This window comes from Thamnophis sirtalis, unplaced genomic scaffold (assembly GCF_051295495.1).
Source record: "Thamnophis sirtalis isolate CommonGarterSnake01/CBP01778 unplaced genomic scaffold, rThaSir2_p1.2 scaffold_1, whole genome shotgun sequence".
NCBI lineage: Eukaryota > Metazoa > Chordata > Lepidosauria > Squamata > Natricidae > Thamnophis > Thamnophis sirtalis.
In genome coordinates, this window is record NW_028261381.1 from 13,970,545 (window position 1) to 13,987,803 (window position 17,259).

Sequence of the window (17,259 nt, forward strand, 5' to 3'; positions counted from 1 at the left end):
CAAATTATTGGTTTATTGTTAAGCCTATGTGCAGAAATCTCCTCAGACTAATCATCAGCACCAGGTAATAACTAGATAAAGGTCAATGGCATCCAATGAGGAGTTGACTTAGTTTACTTGTGATTATCTAATGATTCTAAACTGATGCCTCTTTTACCGTCCCCTTGACCCTGCCAGACCTTCCTCTACACTTCTACACATATGTTCTTCCACAAACATGCATGGAAAGGAGAAATTTGCATGAACTAGAAGCTTTTTGTGAACCTCCTTCTACCGTAGTTATCCATACGAGGACAGACGATACTGGTACTAACAAGTAGAGCTATGACCATACTAAGTAATTTAGATGTTTCTAGAAAAGAAATAATGAACTTCGAGGCTCAAGTGTTAATTTCATTCATCCTTGTGGTCCATACAAAAAGGTTGGGAGAAAAAATATGAACAACTAACTGATTATACAAACAGCCAAGATTTGGGTTCTGTACCAGATTGAGTGATAGGGCGATTTGATTGCTGGCATGAGATGCTTTGTATATCACAAAGTCCGGGAAAATGAAGAATTGTAAACTATATCTTGAGAGAAAAGATTGTATACTGTAATAGGAGAAATTTTAAAAAATTATATTCCAACTGCTTGAGGACACACCTTAAATCAGGGGTAGTCAACCTTTTTATACCTACCGCCCACTTTTGTATCTCTGTTAGTAGTAAAATTTTCTAACCACCCACCGGTTCCACAGTAATGGTGATTTTATGAAAACCTAATGAAAATTTTTAAATAATGCTATGAATTTTTTTTAAAGTCAATTCAATTAAAAAAAAGGAAAGTGCTTCAGTATCGGACAAAACCCCTACCGCCCACCTTGAAAGCTGGAACGCCCACTAGTGGGCGGTAGGGACCAGGTTGACTACCACTGCCTTAAATAATCGGATTTTCTTTGATGATGGGCCTTGAGAAACCCCTGTTGGAAATGAACTAAAGGAAGTAGCATCATTGTTGAAAAAGCCTTCTTCAGCATGGCCACTATTGTTACTGCTCTCTGCAGTGGGAAAACAAAGAAGAGTGTCTATCACAGTCTTTCAAATAACATGGACTCAGACTGTTAATGGTTTTATTGGTTAAAGCCAGCATCTCAAATATGACAACAAATTCATTAATTATACCGCAATTGATGATATATAGGTTATATTAACCAATCTCAATTTCCCAGGAATATTCAGAAGGGCGCATTGTACATCAGCTGAAATTATCAAACCATCTTTAAAGACAGTTCCACCAAAATAAAGGTAAAGTAGCCTTCATGCCATCTTATTCTAGTATTAAGACCTAACCCTGCTTTGCTTCCAAATACAGACCTAGTTGGTCAAGTGCTCCCATCCCATGAGACCATGATGAAGCCAAGATCACGGGCTAAGAGGAAATCTTCCAGTTCTAATTTTTGAGACTTTCCGTCTGGAAACACTTTTTTAACTAACTGCAAAAGTGATTGAGAATTTCAGAAGTACATACCTTGAATCTATTGCCATGTGGAATTTCATTACTACTTTTGCCCCAAAAGCAGTCTTGAAACCAGATTGGAATGGATTTACTTAACTGAGAACATCCAGAATTCCCCAGTTAAAAGCTACCATGGGCAAGAATGAAATTAAGACATTGATCTTTCAATTGACTTATTACTATAAATGATTCATCACCACTGACTCCCAGTTCCAGGATGTCTGTGAGATATATTAAAGTTTCTTTTTGTTTTGATTTGACAACACCTGTAAAAGCCTTTTACTTATAACTTCAGTTCTTACACTAACAAAATATACGTATTAAGACTATCATCAGTTGTCCTGACCTATTTTATTTTTCAAGTCTTTACTAATCACTGAACAGCCCAAAAAATTGTATGTTGTATTTGTGTCTCTCAATGGACTTAGGCCATTGAGAGACACAAATAAGTCATATTGCTATTCTAGTCCTAGTCCAAACTGCTTTGAAGATGATGCTCCCCTGGATCATCATCTTCAAAGAAAATAGACATGACTCATGGAAAGCATTTGTATTGCTAGAGTTAGATATCTCCTTCAAAATATTTATCGTCCTGCTCTTCAGTCATGTTTCGTTCTCTTTTGCAATATTGTCTAAAGGTCTAGTGCCTTGATTGTTTTATATATGTAATTTTCACTGTGATAATTACAGCCCCTTGAGAAATAATTACAACGTCTTGTGCAAGGACCTTTTTTCTTCTGTGGAAAAGCCACAAATGAATTGTCTCCCTTGTCAGTCACTCATGGGTTCCTCTGCGAGATAATACAATTATCATGATGTATTTGTTGACCCTGCTGAATAATTCTTCCTAGACTAAACAATTTCAGCAAGAGGTTGCCATTCTCTCAATCCTTGATAAGGATTCATTCATTTTAATGTTTATGGGTAATAATAGCAAAAATCCAAGCACTTAATGGAAAACAATAATAATAATGCAAGCATTACTATACCCCAAAGGAAAACAATGAATTGGATGATTTTCAAGTATGTTCACCGAGTCTCTGTTTTAGGATATCGCTTATAGCTATTAGTTTTATAGAAGTAAATTATAACCCTCATCTTTTTCACTTCAAAGATTTAACTTTAAAAGTTTGACTTAGCAATACAGCAAAAATAAAAGGACAACATTAGATCTTCTGGCCAAACATAAATGAATTTATATTGATTTGTCAATGTGTTTATGCTACCCATCCAAACTACTCTTGGGTTAAAAGACAGTTAAAAAACCCTGATAAACCACTAAAAGGCAGGGAGAGGAGGATAAGCTTTATCAGCAAAGATATTTAAGGATTGAAATCCAGTGTTAGGCATAGAAATATTCTATGTTTTCCAACAATGTCAAGTGACTAATATGTAGTGCTGCCTCAGGCAAAGTATAATGTAATGTCTTTCTTGTTCTCCAAATTTTCATTTTTTTCCCTTAGATTTTTAAAATCCTGTCTTTATTACTTTATAAGTAACTCAAGACAATGAATGTACCTAGTATTCCTTCCTCCTATTTTCTCTGCAACAACCTTGTGTGATGGATTGGGTTGAAAGAGAGTGACTGGCCCAAAATCACCAGCCATCTTTCATGGCTACAGCAGGACTAGAATTCAAAGTCTCTTTGTTTCTAGACCAGCATCTTAACCAGTACTTCAGTCTGGATCTTAGAAATTGATTGGATAAACATTTGGATCTTATGTGGTAGTGGTTACAGTATTTCACTGTGTAGAATGGGGAGTAGATAGTGTAAAGTAAGTCACATTATACCCTCCTGTTCTTTCCTCCCCTCTCCTGGTAGACACTCATGAAGTTATTTTCCTCTTCAAGTTTTTAATATATAATTTTACTGAAGAATTTTTAACAGGATAAAAGCAATACAAATATTAGAAAAGAAACACGAAAAATAAAGAACAGTAGCAAATAAGAAAACAGAAAAAGAAATAGAAAAAAGAAAACATAAAGAAGCAACTTGCAATTTTTGTGATAGCAATTATACAACATGTTATATGTTCATGTTTTATCCTCTTTCTCTAAGGTTGTATAATAATTTTCTTCTCCCTTAAGCTACCATTTCTAACATCAAGCTCATAAATCACATTCCTTTTTTCTTTTCTTTTTTACCAAAAAGGCTTGTAGGATCTTTCTCTAAAAAAAAGATAATTTTGCCTTCTCTTCCACCCTACAGTTCTTGTGAGTCTTTGATTTATGTAGTTATATGCGTTCATACACTTAGGTAACACACCATCCAGAAGTATCTTGAAATCAGCTATCTGACTTCCCATTCAGAAATGCTATTTTTAAAAATCATAAGAAAAAAAACAGGAAACCCTTTATGAGGAATGAAAAGAACACAGTAAGACAAAACTGCAGTTGCTTCTGACCTATAAAAGACTGTAGTCCTATTCACTATTATGCTCTACAAAATACTTTTAAGGAGCATAGGGTCATGTCCAGTGATGGGCTGCTAACCGGTTTACTACCTGTTTGCTCATGCTCGCGCATGCGCAGAAGCATCCGGGTGGGTGGGCGGAGCCTGCTGCCGCCGCCACTACCAGTTTGGCTGAACCGGGCTGAACCGGGAGCAACCCACCTCTGGTCATGGCTGTAGGCCCCATTCTTATCCAAAGTGGTTCCATCCATCAGTCTTCAACCCTGTGGGTCCAACAGGATGCACTGAAATAGAATTCATCATGTTCCTCTGAACACTTGAGAGCTCTCCTTTATCAACTTCAATGATTAATTCCACAATTCCCCTGGTCCAAGACACAGGTCAAAGACCCCTCTGCATAAGAAGATTGGGGATTTGAGAAAACAGGTGAAATATTCCATTTAAATGCTTTATTCAGTACAACCTTTTGACTTCTGCATACAGCAAGTTTGTTCTCATTATTGGTCTTTCCTAAAATGATTTGGTCTGTGAAAAGCTAATTCTGCCTTGCAACTGACACAGGTGGAACCATGGAAGGAGTAGAGAGAAGAAAACAGGACCTAGTCTCTGAATTATTTCTCACTCCCATCCCCAGAACTACCTCAGCAGATTTGGGGCTTTGATTGGGCAATCATTTCAGCAGCCCATATTGTTGATTCCAATATTAATCTGAAATCCTTATTAGCCATGCTATTTATCAAAGCTGTACCAGGTTTCAGGATTGTTCAGTATTATTTACTCCAGAGCTCTAAATACTTGACATAATATTCATATGATCATTCCAAGCAGATCTGACCTGCTGATATTGTCCATTACTAAATAGACTCAAGTTATAATTTGAAGAGTCAAAAAGGAATAATAACAACGCTTACAAGATTGGAACCTGCTTGTGTGAAACAATTCACTAAATTAGCCTTACTTAAAAGATGGGCAGCTGTAAATTATTTTGCTGGCATTTCTAGTATTTGGGTGATTCTTCTATAATGAATCTTTTCTTAATTGGCACATTTTACTGCAAGGTGCTTGAGGGTGTGGTCTACCTAAGACATAAAATAGGCCACCTGATACCTAAACCGATGATGATATTTTGCTGAATGGAAAATTATAAGGCTGGCTTCTTAATCATCTTGAAGTACTTTGTTTGAAAGAGAGGTATGACTTGATGTTTAAATAAAAACATTTCTTCTGTTTATAGGATAGACTGATGAAATTGAGGATTTCACTGGATTTCTGCAAGGCTTACATACTATTGCTGCCCATTTTCGGATATTATACAGTAGAACCGAAGCAGGCAAACAGGTCAGGCCATATGTATTTTTGGTATTTGGTATTTGAAGTTTATTTATATGCCGCCCTTTTCCCTGGGGGGACTCAGGGCGGCTTACAACTCAAGAGGGAGGGGGGAGACAGACTTTTAACATATAAAACAATACATCATTAAAACACAACATTCATACCATTCGGGCGGGTTACAGTCTTTAGCCCCAGGCCTGACGGGATAGCCAGATTTTGAGGGCTGTGCGGAAGGTCTGGAGGGTGGTGAGGGTACGAATCTCCACGGGGAGATCGTTCCATAGGGTCGGAGCTGCCACCGAGAAGGCTCTCCTCCGCGTGGTTGCCAGTCGACATTGACCGGCAGATGGAACTCGGAGGAGGCCTAATCGGTGGGATCTAATTGGTCGAGTGGAGGTGATTGGCAGTAGGCGGTCTCTCAAGTGCATTGTAGCTTTTCAGATTTTGTGGTCAAGTTTCTGAGATGGCCTGAAAAAGCCATCTCAGAAAAGTTAAGGGATCTTTTTTTCAATTCCATATTAGATACTCCATTGAGTAGAGGATCAGATTCTTGAACGCTAGGTGCTGAAGAGCATGGGAGGAAAAATGCTATTGTACTTATTACTGCTCCTGGGTTGTCCAACAGCATTTTGAGAGAGCTATGTAGAAAACAGGATGCTGAATGCTAAAGCGGCTTTTCAGAAGCCAGCATACACTAGAGTGCTTTGTTAAGCAGGATACAGAAATATGCAACACAATTGGTATTTTTGGTCTTGTGCTCTTGGCAGAGGTGGGATTCTACCGATTCAGCCCAGTTCGGGCGAACCAGTAGTTCTGAAGATCAGCTGAGAGTGAACCGGTTTGCTCCGACCTTCAGGTGAGCCCACCCACCCCCCCGCCACCCTTGGGCTATACTCACCTATATTTTCTTCTTTTTTAGCCCAGCTGACAGGCCTGGCAGAGTGGATTGCTGCACCTCAACTGTTTTCCTGTGAATTGTGAACATGCGTCAGGCACCTTAGCTCTGGTATAAGCCAGCCCTTGGTTTGCTAAGATAATAAAAGGTGACATTTTCTCCCCAATGAACGAACCAATCCTTTTACAGAGTGCATATCTCCCATAATTGTCTCCATAAAACTATCGAGAAAACATTCGCTACTTCATCTTGTCTTTCAGATCCAAGGCTTTCTGTGAAAAGGAACATTACTTAGGAATCTCTTAGAAAAAATAGAAAGGATCTTCTTAGGAATGCTCACCAAGCATGTGTGTATTTAAAGTTAAAAAATCCCTGTCTGTTTTGAAAATAGGCGAGAGAGAGCGAGAGAGAGTGAGAGAGAGCTCAAACTTGGCAAGATTGCATCTACAGTTATATTTAAGCTTAGACTGCTTGCCAAGAACAAGAGGGCCGGGAAGCTGAACTTTGCTCTACATTGAATTTGAAAAATAAGAGACAACCAGAAAGCTTTTGAGACTCTCTGACCATATGTTTCTTTGGAGGAGGGTGGATTTTCCTCATTATGCAGATAGCTGGTGAGTGGGCTGTAGGGTTTTATCTGCTGGCCACACTCCAAATTTCCATTCCTATGAAGGACGACGAGATTCTGAGGCATCCATACGCTCTCTGCATGGTCTGTCTGGCAGATACAGATTCCTGAATTCATTATTCATTCATTATTTCATTATTCCTGAAAAAAACCATATTTTATTAAATTATCCCCATAATGTAAGGCCATGCATTTCTCTGCTGCTCAGATGGTCTCTGCTAATTAGGTGGCACAAGGACTTCCATTCTGAAGAACACAAGTCATAAGAACAAACAACTCAGGTGTCTGTTCTTTTCTGCCACATACACTTCCTTGGTTATGTTTGTCAGTATCCTACAGAAAGATGAGGTTAAGAAGTTATTTATTAACTTAAGAAGGTTTCAGTTTGGAAACCATTGGGGTTTGAAGAAATGGAAACTCACTTCTCCATTCCTCTCAATGTCATCTTGCTTTTTATTTTTAATTCCAATTTGGCAAATTTTTTAAAGTGAACTCATTTGTTATTATTCATAGAGCCCAGTTAATGTCTGTTTAGTGGAACCATCAGGGCACAGAAAGGGGATGTAAAAATTAAGCACTGATATTCTGATTTCCTTTATAGCTAAGGTGTGCTTAATTTGTGCAATGTGACTGAATGCATAATCTACTCAGTGATGGTGAATCTATGACACGTGTGTCAGAAGTTACATGCCATGACATTTTGGGGGACATATCAGCATTTACTGACCTGTGACAACAATTATTCTTGAAAACGTGCCCCATTCTCACACGATTTTACAAAAGTTGCAGAGGCTGTGCAAGAATGGGCTGTTCTCTTGCATGGCTTCCAGAACCTTAATATATCTCACAAGAATAGAGTGTGATTTTACAGTTTTTGCAGACTGCAAAGGCTAAAGAAGAGCATTCTCTGAAGCTACCTCAAGAACAAAGGCTTTGTGTGACCTGGACTAGCACTGAGTGGGCTGCAGGGGCCTGCCAACAGAAAGAGAGCACCGCCTGAAGGTGAGCAGAGAGTGACAGATACTGGGGAGAACTGGGCAGTGGGAGCAATTGCACTGTTCCCCAAGGCTTACACCTGTTTGACAATGTACAACGTGACCTTTTAGAGTGGCTACTGGTTCACAAATCTGAGTGCACGTACCACTTCTGTGCATAGGCGCAGGACCCTCCGTGCTTGCGCAGAGCGTCAAAAATGGGACGTGATATCCGGAGGCTCCGTCCACCCGCCACCACCACTACTCGTTCACCCGAACCAGATAGAACTGCCTGAATTGCCCTGGAGTGGCAGAGGTGGCATTAGGGCTAAGTCAAAGAGTGAGCCTCTATTTCAGTCCCAGGCTTGGGGCAGCCACCAAGTGCCATTATTCAGAATGGCCTAGACGAAAGGGGAATTTTTCTTTTGTTCAGGGGTGACACTCCAGAAGAGTGAAGTATTTTCTGAATTTTTGACCTGTTGAGCCCAAAACGTTCACCATCACTGGTCTACCTTAAGAAATTGCCTTGCTGGGTCTACCTGAGAATTCTGGGACTTGTAGAGCTGAAGAATCTTCTTTGATGAGAAGTGAAATGTCTTCAAAGAAAAACAAGAAAGCCCAGTTACCTCTTGAAAAAGCACCTTTGGGACAACCATGACATGGATGACTGAGAGTCTCCATAGACATCTGGGGCTTGTAGTTCACCATCCTGGATAAATGCCTGGAAGACTAGTTTGCCCAGAATTCCTGAAAGTAGGGTTAGTTCCATGTAAATTGAGAGCACATATTCAGTTTTCTATGTTTCTTGCATAGTCACCAGAGGTGGGTTCCTACCAGTTCGCACCTATTCGGTAGAACCGGCTCGTCAAATCTACCGAACCGGTTAGAAGAGGTTCTACCAGTGGACCCGGAAAGCAGGCCACACCTACAGAAAAGGTTCCAAAATTTTTTGAAACCCACCACTGGGCCTTGGATATGATTATTCTACACTATCATGCTCATATTTATAAAACTCAGTGCCTCTGTGAAAGGTAAGGATGACTCCTGCGTTTGTGGTGCAATCAGAACATTGCGTGTGCTGAAATTGTTTTAACGCAAACCAAAGATGCCTTTTAAAAAACAAGTTTACATCATATTCTTATGCATGCCAGTGCTGTGTGTGAGGTAATTTAAGGTGGTTCTGACAAGTGTCGTCGGCATCTTCATATCCGGTCACATGGGCGGCAAGCCACTCCCATCCGGTCACATGGGCGGCAAGCCACTCCCACAAAGGAGGCCACACCCACAGAGTAGGTTCGAACAATTTTTGAAATCCACCACTGAAATTCTTTCATCTCAGTATATATTTGTTTGAAAGATTTCTTATCAATATTTTCAACTTTAACTATGACAAAGCTTCTCCCATCTTACTCCCATATCTGCAACATTATCTGGATTAGACCATTTTGATTTGTTGTGGATTCTTTTGCCAGTTGATAAATTAATGCAAGTTATGCATTCCGAGGAAAATATTTTCACCTAACTTGGATATTTAAACATGGGGGCTCTTTATGATGGATTTTTTTTCCTTGCTAATATTGCTTAGTGCAGATTTTTGTCTGTATCTTGATTGTTTATTGTATGCCAGTCAGAATCATGCTGTTTGTGTTGGATGGTCATATACATTCTTAAATAAAAATAATGAGAGGGAATTCATGTTTATAGATTTGTGGAATCTATTATTGAAATATAGAACTTGCCTACAGCTTTGTGCAGTATTGTACTGCAAAATCTCCATTCCCACCCCACTCCAGGGAAAGGATACTGCAAAATCTCCATTCCCATCCCACTCTGGGGCCAACCAGAGGTGGCATTTGCTGGTTCTCTGAACTACTCAAAATTTCTGATACCAGTTCTCCAGAACCTGTCAAAACCTGCTGGATTTCACTCCTGGTTTGGAGGCCTGAATCACTACGCCAAATTGGCTCTCATTTATAGACAAATGTTGTTATAATTTGGTGGTGAAGAAAATTATGCCATGATGGGAAGAATATTAATATTCTCTTCCACTAACACTCTTACTCAATAGAATTCAACTCCAGGAAGTTCTGCGGTATCAAGGGAAATTCTTTGGCAGCCATAAAATAAAGGATATAGTGGGATGGGGAAACCCTTCCCCCACCTTTGTGTATATTGAGAAAATTCACTTGTCCTTCTTTGAACCTTGCCTTATCTTCTCCAGATCAGCTGAATGAGAAGCAAACATTTGTCAGCAATCTTGCAAGGATGGAAAGAACATGGCAATCATTGTGTTCAATGCCCTGAAAGAAATAGTTTTATAAAGCAAAAGGTTGCCTATGACTATGCAGCAAGTAGTTTCAATAAAGATTTTTATGGAAATGTTTCTCATGGGCAAAATCAATACATTTTCCGAGCCTTTCACTTCTGACCAGCATATGATGGAATATCCAGGGTGTGCCCCTTTTATTGACAGCTTGATGACAAACCTCTTGATTGCCTTGACTTCTCACCACATTTCTTTATGTATATAAAATAATTGCTGTTTCATTCATTATTTGTTTGAACCAAAGTAGAAATTAATGGACCATGGAGGTTTCAAGGAGAATAGATGGGAATGACTTTCTCCCTTCTTTGCCAATGATCAAGATGAAAAGTTGCCACAGAACCAAAGTGGAATTCTTGGGGCTCGCTCTCCCTTTCACCTGTAATTTTTTTCCACCTGTAATTTATTCTTCATATATACCTCCTGTCAACATCAGTACATCTTTAGAACAGATCTGCGGAGACTCAGTGGTCCAAACGAGTTCAAAGTTTTTTTTCGGCTTTAGACACCTTAGTGGTTTTGACTTACAGTATAATTGCTGTCAGCACCAGCGTATAGAAGCTATAGGACAACACAATGAGTAAGGCTAATGCTATGTGCAGTAGTTCTCCCTCCAGTCTGTCTGCCTAGGGGGTGTTGTTCTCGCTCCTGATTGGCTGCCTGTTTGACAGCTGGTATATATAAAGAACTGTCAAACAGGGCTCAGCTGTTGCCTGTTAGCTGAGATGCACGTGTGGTGAATTGCCACGTTTGGCAACCTGTTAAGCATTAAAGCCGTTAGCATTTGAAAGACCTGGCTTGCCTCAGTCTGTCCACCTGGCGTTCTCCCTAGCCAGAACATTGGCGACGAAGGTGGGATGCTGAGGTAGAGCCCAGGCAAAGAGCTGGTGAAGATCACTATTACAGAGCCGAGTCACTCAGAGCTGAAATTCCTCTCAGAGGTGTTAAGTCCTCGACTTGCGACCGGTCCTAAGTCCTCGACTTACGACCGGTCGCAAGTCCTCGACTTACGAATGACAGCCGGCAACTGCTGAGCTGCGTCTGATTGGCTAATGCCGACAACAGACCCAGAGGGATGACTGTTATACCATCAACAAGAAGCCACATGGGTCAGCAAGGCTTCAGCTGAGGCGAAAAAGATCACGGTCTCCTTGATGATCGAAGGGGCTCCTTGCCTCATGGAGGTGGACTCGGGGTCCTCCCAATCCCTCCTTTCCTAATATGTGCCCGTCTATCTCTCGCTACCAGCTGATGCCTGCTGAACAACCCTTAAGGACTACCAAGGGACTCAAATTCCAACCCTGGGCAGTTATGCTGGTTGGGTGGACTATGGGGATTTCCATAGGAAGCTCCCCATCCTAGTGGTTGGGAAGCCCTCCTGGCCCTGTTGCTCAGTCTTTAATAAGAGGAACTCACTCAACGAGAGGTTGAGTGAAGTCACTAAACAGTTAGTGGGCCTTGGCCGAGAGCTACCAAATTTATCTCAGGATGGCCTCTATGAACACGCTAGCAGTCTTTAATGGAGCCACAGAAACCTGGGAGTCATATATATCCCGTTTTGAATGCTTCTTGGAAGCGAATAACTATACCAATGACTATGAATGGGTTTTCCCTCTGGTTACAGATAGACTGTCTTTAGATATGAGTCACTCTTAACCAGGTTTCTCAATCTTAACCATTTTAAGATGTGTGGATTTCAATCCCCAGATTTCCTCAGATAGCACTGGCTGGGGGATTCTGGGAATTGAAGTCCACACATCTTAAAATGGCCACGATTGAGAAAAACTTTTCTTAATGTTTAGGGTGTGACCAAGAACTACCAGGTATGAAGGGCTAGCATAGAGTGGGCAGACCGTATTGCCCCCCCCTCTCTCATGCACATATAGACAGCTAGACTGACAAAAGCTGGCAAAGAATCTTGACCGCCATTTTGAGCAATAACAACTGAAAGAACCTCTAGGGCAGTGTTTCTCAATGTTGGCAACTTGAAGATGTCCGGACTTCAACTCCCAGAATTCCCCAGCCAGCATTCGTTGGCTGGGGAATTCTGGGAGTTGAAGTCCAGACATCTTCAAGTTGCCAAGGTTGAGAAACACTGCTCTAAGGGTTACTGAACACAGGTTGAAAGAACAATAAAACTCTTAGTGTTTTACTTCTTGGTGTAGGTGAAAACAATTCATACTCCTAAAAAACAAACCCAATGAAAACTGATAAGGTAAAGCCCTAATCTGTTCTCCACAGACTGAAAACTCATGTTGCTTAGCCAACATGAGAACTGCTACTCTTGTAGGGAATTAGGTGACTTGCAAATTCAATGCGTCTGGAAGGCATTAAGGTGAGAATGACTGATAAAAAAACTCTCCCAGCTATATTATATGTATTGAATATTCTATTTTAGCACAATCATCCCAATCCATAAAGAAAACATTTAGGTCTGTGCTTTTCACATCTGACACAAAGCGATAGCTGTATCACGTGAATGGAGATAAGACATAAGGAGAGGACTCTGCCAGCAATTTAGACAGAGGCAAATCAGGTAATTCTGAGGCTGCTTCTTTTGGTTGTTCAAACTTTTTTGCTGACTACAAGATTGCTGAGTCACATTTTGACTTGCATAAGAAGGCAAGCGAATAGTAACAATAACACAAAGTATTTGGGTCTAATTGTTAATCCCAGAGCACACTGGTATGGTTTGAATATTTCACAGGAAATATATGCTAAATATGTTGAATCCATTCCCTTCCCGTTACAATAGCATATGGGTTACTGGTGGGATTCAATTTTTTTTTCTACCGGTTCTGTGGGCTTTGCTTGGTAGGCGTGGCAGGCAGTGGTGGGTTTCAAAAATTGTTCGAACCTACTCTGTGGGTGTGGCCTCCTTTGTGGGAGTGGCTTGCCACCCATGTGACCGGATGGGAGTGGCTTGCTGCCCATGTGACCAGATATGAAATTATGAATTAGTACTTAGGTCGGTCCAAGTAGCTATTCAGAAACTCTGGCATTGAAGCATGCAGGTCTTAAAGCTGTCAAGTTACAAGATCCTTGCACCCTTAACCCTTTAGAAAAAAAAACTAGGGGTCTTCAAACCTGACAGCTTTAAGACTTGTGGACTTCAACTCCCAGAATTCCTCCTCCAGTCATGTTGGCTCAGAAACTCTGGCATTGAAGCACGTAAGTCAGTGGTGGGTTTCAAAAATTTTTGGAACCTCTTCCGTAGGTGTGGCCTGCTTTCCGGGTCCACTGATGGAATCTTTTCTAACCGGTTCGGTAGATTTGACGAACCGGTTCTACCGAATAGGTGCGAACTGGTAGGAACCCACCTCTGGTGGCAGGGGAAGGGTACTATATCTCCATTCCCTCCCCACTCCAGGGGAAGGTTACTGCAAAATCTCCATTTCCTCCCAATCAGCTGGGACTTGGGAGGCAGAGAATAGATGGGGATGGGGCAGTGGTGGGTTTCAAAAATTTTTAGAACCTCTTCTGTAGGTGTGGCCTGCTTTGTGGGAGTAGCTTGCCGGCCATGTGACTGGGTGGGAGTGGCTTGCCAGCCATGTGACTGAGTGGGAGTGGCTTGGCAGCCATGTGACTGGGTGGGCATGGCCAACTTATAAAATGTGGTGAAACTCACTTAACAACGCTCTTGCTTAGCAACCAAAATGTTGGTTCAGAAACTCTGGCATTTGAAGCACGCAAGTCTTAAAGCTGTCAAGTTACAAGACCCTTGCACCCCTAACCCTTTAGAAAAAAAAAACCCAGGGGTGTTCAAACTTGACAGCTTTAAGACTTGTGGACTTCAACTCCCAGAATTCCTCCTCTCACTCTTCATCTTAATGATGTGCGGATGGGCGGGGGAGGGAGCCGAACAGGTTCTAAACTGCACTGTAGATTTGTGGAACCTCTTCTATAGAAGAGGTTAGAACTGGCAGGAACCCACCCCTGGGGTGAGGCCAGTCAGAGGTGGTATTTACTGGTTCTCCAAACTACTCAAAATTTTCGCTACCAGTTCGCCAAAACTGGTCAGAACCTGCTGAATACCATCTCTGATATGGGTGTGTTATACACAAGTAATTAATAACAGCAGAAGAGGTCTGCTGGTTAAAATCAATGACTCATCTGGTCCAGCATTATATTCCCAAAATGACCAAGCTGATCGCATTGGATCAATGAATGAAACAATACTTTCTCACCTATGTGGCTGAGATGTTCAGATGTATGACTGCCCTTGTTATTATAGGTTGGGGGTGTCATAAGAAGACTATTGTTTGTAATAGAATGAAGATTCACCATGGACATCTTTTGGCTCACTTTAATTGAGGTATCTGCTTATGGTAATTCTCTGAAAGTGGCATATCTAGTAAAATATATCCTCCCTGGATTTACACTAAGCTTGCTCACTATAAATTATGCATTCACTGCATAATACTGTATTATTATTATTATATGATACAAATTATAGCATTATAAGAGATGGGAATAAGCTTCCCAATTAATTTTTTCCATGCAAAAAAGATATACATGACTACCATTTTTCTCTTTGCTTATACTATTTTTATAACAATCAAGGATATAATTATGTTATTATTGACCTTATTTTTGAGAAAACAAAATTTCCAACATGCCCTAGACTTTCCCAGATAATAATTTAGATTTATCCTTGCTCTAGTTTAGAGCTTTGGCGGAAAGAAAAGGTTCTTCTACACACAGCTGCTTCTCACTTGTTAATTTCACAACTTTGGGTTGAGTCTGTTTTTGGTTCAATGTATCTAGGATCGTATAGAAGACATTCTTACTCTCTACAATATGAAGGCTACAAAGCTTTTGTATGTAGCCATTTTATTATTATCAGGTTCTTGTTACCTCCTATTTTCTGGGCTCAAACCAGCTTCTCTCCTCTGCTCTCTCCACATGTGTTCTAAATCTTTTAAATACAGTAGAAGAATAATGACTTTCAGAGGTGGGTTCCTACCGGTTCGCACCAGTTCGGTAGAACCAGTTCGTCAAATCTACCGAACCGGTTAGAAGAGGTTCCACCAGTGGACCCCGAAAGCAGGCCACACCTACAGAAGAGGTTCCAAAAAATTTTGAAACCCACTACTGGTGACTTCCCCTTCTAGGGAAGATCTCTGTCCCCTTATAGGAATTGCTTTGGGGGAAAAAGAAAAGAAATGATGCACCAAGGCACAGAACATCAAAACTAAAACATGGCAGGCAGAATCTGGGATGAAGGCTTGATTCAGGGATGTGTTTTGTTTTCTCTTAATACCACTGGTCTACAAATTTTGGGAAATTATCGATCTCTGAGTTAATTTTACATATTTTGATTAGATGAATTAAAAAACAGGTGATTAAGGTGCTGGTTGGCTAAGGTTTTAAAGATATTTCACAATAAAGATTTATACACAGGCGAGTATATTTGCCTACAAGGGAGGAAGGTGTTTAATGATCATGGTGCCTCGTAACTTCTTGACAAAGTATACTAGAACAATTAAAATGGCACCACATGGAAGTGTATAAATTTATCTTCACTTTGAGAACAGCAAGGCAGATGATTATGAAAAACAAATTATGGAAAAAATTATGGAAAAATTGCTTAGCACTTGGTGCAAACATGCCATTGAAAATTCACTTCTTACTCTTGCAATTAGACTTCAGCATTTCACTTTGAATTGTGGGGCCGTGAGTGATGAGCATGGGGAAACATTCCACCAGGATATTGCAGGCATGGAGAAAAGATACCAAGGGAAATGGAATCTGTCCATGCTTGCCGATTACTGCTAGAATCTCTCCAGGGATGATCCTACTACAGTTCACAAGAGAAAAGCCAAAAAGTGGAGTTTAGATACTGAATAAAGATGGAACCTTGCCATTTAATCTGATGTTAGAGCTTGTCAGTTTTTCATGCAAAAGGCGTGAAAATGTTACACAAAGCCAACCAGTTGAGATAATGGTATGTTGGCTTCAAATCCTTTTCAAAAGGTTGGGAAGTGAAAATGTGGCAGTGTCAAAGCGTCAAAAGAAAGAACGAAATTTGACCATGCAAATGTTATTTCTTTTGTTATTTGTATCTTTTGCCAAAACAGCATCCCAGTAGTTACCTTGTGTGTTGGTTCAGGTAAGGTGAGTGCAGGGCACTTTGTGCTACAAACCCACATCGATTGACATTTTTAGTCTTAACAGCTGAGCAAACATTGTAGGCATGGGTCATTGCCCATAGCTCAAATTCTGTTGCTCGAATGAAAAACAACAACATGGTTTTACAGAGATGCCAGATGGCCTAATGTTCTTGGTTTTTAGAAAGATGGCGGGGCTCTTTTTTTTTTTTTTAGCAATAAATGTTCACAAAACCAATTTCTTTACATTTCTTGAAGCTGCATTAATGTCAGTGGACTTGGGGACTGTGAACAGCACCAATCAAGTGATTGATTTGATCAAGTAGTTGCTATGCCATGGGGAGAGGGCTGGGTTTTTATGAGTTTTTATGTTGTGGATTTGTTGTGTGTTGTGTGTAAGTCTGGAGTCATTTGTGTGTGAATTGGACAGCCATAAAAATTGGTGTAATAAATGAAATAAATAAAATAAACCTAAAATTTTGTCCAGACAGAAAAGTGCTAACATACTCAAAAAGCAGCAAGAGAGAAAAACAATAGTTATAGAAAGGGTACAAAAATCAAGAGAGAAATAATAAAATGGTTGAAATGATCAAGATCTGTTTCCAGTATGCCTTATAATAGCATCCCTGGGAGAGTATATAGGGCAATGAGCATGGGAAAGAGATCTTCTCTCCAAGCCATTTTGCCATAGGCTCGTAAGTTTCTCAGGAATCACTCCATTGTTTTGATATGGGACTGATAGGGTTGCAATGAAGCTATGAAGTTCATTCCCACTCACCTTTGTATAATAAAAGAAAAAGAATTGGTGGGAAAGAAACCCTTTTCATTTCTTGTCTTTCCAGACCTGCTACCCTAAATCTGCAAGTAACAGCAAGCTAAGATTTGACTAGTAGTTCATTCCAAACCTGAATGCTATAAATTCACAAAGCATAGCAAAGGAAGGTTTTGAAGGAAAAAAAGATTATTTTATCTTCTTTCCCTTAATAAAATAAAATTTTAAAATGTTTAGTAGCCAGAAAAAGAGCATCTATTTCTAGTGGTATACTGTATAGCAGGGATGTCAAACTGGCAGCCCGCGGGCTGGAT